Here is a 5,586-nt window from a genome sequence, read left to right as displayed (position 1 = left end):
AAGTCCATTTCTTCCGCGTAGTCTTCCAGCCACTCTTCTGCAAGCCTATAGGGCTGCCTGGTGTTGAGGCCAAAGTGCAGGACCTGGCTCTTGGACTTGCTGAACTTCATCCCATTGGCCTCAAGGCGACTATCCAACCTGCCTACATCCCTCTGTAGGGCCATTCTATTCCCAGGCAAGTTGATAATTTCTGCCAAGTTGGTGTCATCTGCAGACTTACTGAGGGTACACTAAATATCTTCATTCAGGTCATCAATAAAAATAAGAAACAGGACAGGCACTAGTACTGACATCTAGAGATACCACTTGTGGTCACTCACTGACTGGATTTAATTCCACTTACCATCACTCTGAGCCTTGCCATTCAACCCTTTCTTACTCAGCAAAGAGTGTACCTGTCCAGGCCATGTGCTGCCACCTTTTTCAGGAGAATACTGTGGGAGACAGCGTCAAAGGTTTTACTGGGTACCCAAGAAACATGACTCTGAGAAGCCCCAGTTCCAGCACGCCTCACACCATCTGCAGCCTGGGCTTTGATCAGAAGGACTTGGACCCCCTGAGAGTGGTACCAGGGAGAGGGCCTCTGAACACTATGCTTCCTGCAAGCCACTGCAGGGCAGGGATTCAATGCTGGGCTGAATCAAATAAATAAATGGTAAGAGAAGGTGCAAAGTAAGGGGAATAGTCAAAATACTGCAACTTACATGCTTCTCTCTTCCTATCATTCCTTTGCAGTATTTTGCTTTTTGTTATCTCCTAGTTGCGGTGTGGTTGGTCAGTTAAGTTTATGTGAAAAGCTTTTAAAAGTGGCTCAGAAGAGATAGTAGCGTTTCTCCCACTCATCTCCCCAGCCTTCCTTCAAAAGAATAAGGTAACTCCTCACATTTGTCCCAGCTTTTCAAGCTCAGTGACTGAGAAAATGAAAATGAATCAAGCCTAGATTTCTTGCATGGTAATAGAAAACTATACCAATAGCATTCTTGGGAAAGCCTATCCTGGAGTGCTGATAAACTGTCTGACTGTGCAGCCATTAAAGTGTAAGGGGAATCCTTGTTCTCTGCTTCATATGTGTCATTGCAGCAGAGTTCAGTGCTTGTACGTACAAATGAAAATTTTTGCCTTTAAAGTTCCTATGGAGATACATCTCTAACTGCATCAGATTTCTTGTAGAATCTTTGAACTCCCAGAAAACTCGTTTTAAAGCACTGTTCATCTACAACTGATGCAAATGCAACTTCGGTTTAAACAACTGCATTCCAATTTTCCTTTTCTTGGCCTTAGAATATTGGCTAGAGATGCAGAAACCATACATTCTGTGCAAGAGTTTTTCCATCAAAGAATCGCTGGAATTGTTCAGTATTGATATTCAGATTTTGCAGCAAGTATTTGGTTTAAAGAGGAGGAGGAAAAAAAGCACGATAAAGTAAAAGTAGTAGTGAGGCTAATGCAGTCTGTCAGTGCAGCGATGAGTTAGGAAAGGGCTATACTATCTATCATAGAACTGCAGATTATGCCAAACTGGAAGGGATTCGTGAAGATAGTTAAGTAAAACCCCTGGCTCCACACAGGATCACACAAAATCCAAACTCTGTGTCTGAGGGCGTTGTCCAAATGCCATTTCAACTCCAGCAGCTCGGGGCTTTGCCCACCACCCTAACCCACGTCCCTCCCCTGGCACAGCTCCATGCCATTCCCTTGGACCCTGTTGCTGTCACAGAGGGCAGAGATCAGCGCTGCCCTCCGCTCCCTGTGAGGAGCTGCAGCTGCCATCAGTCCTTCCCTTGACCTTCTCTGCTCTGTGCTCAATAAACCGAGGGCTCTCTGCTGCTCCTCACACACCTTGTCATCCAGACCCTTCACCATCTATTGTAGCCCTCCTTTAGACTCTCCTTAATAGTTCCGTCTCCTTCGCAGTTTGTGGTGCACAACCTAAACATGGCACTCCAGTGTGGCTGCACAGCACAGAGCAGAGGGGACAATCCCTTCCCCTGCCTGGGGCAGCAAGTACTGGGCCTGATGCAGCCCAGAGTGTGGTTGGGGTTTGTTTGGCTGCCAGGCCACATAGGCACATATGTCAGAGGGAAAATCAGTTAGATTAAAGAAGAGGGGAGAGGCAGGAGATGATGGCAGTGCAAAATTCAGAATGCTTCATTGTGCTGAAAAGGTGCAATACCTGGCAAGAGAAAGGTTTGTACGGTCAGAAGCAATTATTTCAAAAATTTCTTCTGTTATCAAGAGTATTAAAGGCTGTTTTTCATGAAAAGAAATCATATACAAAAAAGCACAAGAAGCAGAGGTGTCTGGATTTGATGCTGTTTTCAAGTGTGAACATTGCATTACTTATGGCTATACATAATAAGTAGTGCTTTATGTTCCTGTGTGCATGGAGAGGAAGAGATATGAACAGATCAACAGCAGCCTGTTCTCTTTTTATAAGCCTCCTCAGCTGCATACTGCCCTTGAAGGCTGTCTTGTCAATGGTAGCACTAGGGTTATGAACAAGAATTATGATCGGAAGGCAGCCACTGTGAGGAGATGCCATTTTACATGCTGAGCAGAGCTGCCTGGGGTCATTGCAACTTCTTGCCAGTTCCAGAGCTGCTGGCTCACAGTGCAAGTATTGCTGATCGCCCCCAAGAGTTATGACTTGGATACTGATGAAACACTCAGCCTGACTGTGCTGGTGCAGGAATAAAAGACACCCTGGTCTATTCCTGGCACATTAATTTTATGCTTAGAATCAGATATACCTTTTGCATTTTGAAATGTCCATCTTCTTAAGCTATTCTGTGGATTAAGAGGAAGATAGATAGTGTGATAATTCTAAGACTAGTGTTAAACTGTCAGTTGTGATAGAAATCTCGGATGCATCTGAACAAGCATGTGAGCTTCCAGAGCAAAAAAATGGAAGATATCATAATAGATGCGTTTGGTCTGCTCTCAAAGAAGCAAAAAACTTTAAAGAATCCTCCTTTGTGGAACTGCGATGACAGACAGTAGCTAGGATTCTGCCCCCAAGGATCTCATTTCCAAGTAAGTAGATAGGTAATCTGTCTTCAGGTTATAGTTGTCCATGAAGTAATGTATGTGATGCTCATTGATTTGATATAAAATATACTGTTCAATATTCATACATGTGATTAAGTTCGTAAGGAAGGCCATAACTGTCCACCTGTCATAGCGTTTGAATATGAAAACCAAGGAGCTATATCTGCTCTACTGTTGAAGGCGTAACCTCTTGTCTTCCCAGACTATACGTTTTCGGGTATGTGTGGTCAGAGTGGGGAAGCAGCACCAACTGATTCTTTCAATCCTCAATATGATCATTTCTATGTCTATGCACATGAAAAACATGAAAAATGTTCCCTGTTCTGTTTGAGTTCAGGTGTCTGCAGGATAGCCCAACTGGTGTTTTGCAGTGAATCTGGAGACACCCCCTGTGGCAATGAAGATGGGGAGGGGCTGCGAGCAGTGCTGCTGCCAAGAGCTTGCCACGCAGTATGAGGTCTCCACTGAGCTGAATAAACCTCGGAACAAGGCTCTTTGTTCTGTGCTATGGCCTGATCCTGTAGCCTTTTTCAGGCTTTTGATGTTAGTGTTGCATTTGTCTGAGTAAATGCCATCTTATTTAGAACTTAGGTTTGATGAGGCTATTCACTCACTAAGTGCTGGACTTTGAGTACAGAAATCTGGAGTTCTCAGAAAGCCCCTGCTGTTCAAGTGCTGCTCTATCATGCAGTCTTGTCTGTGGGCTGTATGCATGAAGTCCATGCTAAAATGTATCTGGAGGTGGTTTTACTGGGAAGAGGTGGGAGGCTGTTTACACTTAAGTGTCTCAGAAAACATTAAAACACCTCCTCCTACACAAATTATTAAAGGACATTAAAGATGTTAGCTAGTGAGAATGGAAACTTGCTCTTAGGAGGGCAACGTGCTAATTTTCTGTTTAAGAACAGTTTCCTTGCAGAAGTTGCCTTGTGATATCCATAGTTGTGACATACGCTCATAGTGCTTGTAGAGTTAGAAATAAAATTACAGCTTGCTTTTTTTTATATCTTTGCTTTTCGACAGGGCATTGGGAATTTTAAATATAATATTAACTGACGTGCTCTAAGAAAAAAGGGAATTGATCCTTGATTTTGTGAGAGGGAGCTGTAGGAGACAAAATGTGGGTATTTTTTATGTATGCTGCACATGTAGTATGCTTCTCAGTGAGGATGTCTCATGGTTTTATGATTTTTGGTTATCGGAATTCCACATCATAACATGTAGTGCACTGGGAGTTAAAGTGTTAATGCTCAAGTTCTGGGTACCTGTCCAGAAGAAGAACTACATACCCCAGGGGTTTTGCGGTCAGAGAGGAGATATAACTCCTGGCAAGGTCATCTGACCTTCACTTCTTCGTCAGGCTCTCCTCCCAGCTGCTTAACCGGACTGCGCATCTCCTCAGCATTATGGTGAGGCCTATCCACCTTTGGACACTTTCCCTTTAACTCAAATTATATTGTATTATAGAGTGTTATCTTGCATTCTGATACTGTACTTAGTAAATTTGTTGTTCTCCTCAGATCATAGCTGCTGTTTTTAATTACTTTTGGGGTCCCCTGTTTCCCTTTTCCAGAGGCGCAGATTTGTGAAAACCCTCTGCCCTGCTAGTCACAGAACCAGGCTGAACCAGCTCGTAAACTGTTGACACGATGAAGAGCAAGTTCTTCTAGGTTATGGAGATCACAGGCAATATCAACAAAGACTGTCTTTGAAGGCATTTGTTCAAGCTGTGTTCAAAAGCTCAAAACAAAATATGATCTCAGGAGTATTTCACAGTTGATGATATGCTAGTGGAACAAGAGTAATACTTGCTGAAATCTACTTTTGTTTATAGAGATTTGGTTTTTGTTAGTGAGAGCAGAAACAATTCTCGATCTGAAAGTTGGTCACTTGGAATGGAATGTCAGCTTCAGACTGAGGGATTACTGGTTTGTCTTTCTCCCTAGCTAAGTACTAGGTTCATGCAAGTCTTTTTGAGCAATATTCAATGATTTGCAGTGATCTGTCAAAACATTTTTGTGCCTTTCCTTTCATTCTCTTTAGATACAGGAGAAGGTCAGTTAGAACAAATTACCTCCAGAAGCCTCTTTCCAACCTCAACTATTCTGTGATTCTCTGAAGGATAGAGCTCTCTATTCTGTGTTAAGTGGATCAAAGATACTTGCTCTATGTTGGATTTAAACATTTGGTGCTTTACCACATGTGGCTCTAGGCTGTAACCATTGATACAGTAGTTGGTATCTGTTGTACTGTGTTGCTGTTGTAGTTTAACCTGGCAGGTGGTCAAGCATCACACAGTTGTTCAGTCACTACCCCTCCAATTCCCAGTGGGATGGGAAGGGAATCAGGAAAAAAAAGAACTTGTGGGTTGAGATAATAACTATTTACTAAGATAGAGCAAAGGAAGAGGTGAAAAGGATAATAGTTATGAAAATTTTATATCTGAATATGTATATGTGTATATATAACTGTGTATGTGCGTGTTTGTATGTATATGTATGTGCGTGTGTATATATACATGTGTATGTGTGTGTGTGT

The sequence above is a fragment of the Meleagris gallopavo genome, chromosome Z (assembly GCF_000146605.3).
Source record: "Meleagris gallopavo isolate NT-WF06-2002-E0010 breed Aviagen turkey brand Nicholas breeding stock chromosome Z, Turkey_5.1, whole genome shotgun sequence".
Taxonomy (NCBI): Eukaryota; Metazoa; Chordata; class Aves; order Galliformes; family Phasianidae; genus Meleagris; species Meleagris gallopavo.
Note: the sequence above shows the minus strand (reverse complement) of the source record.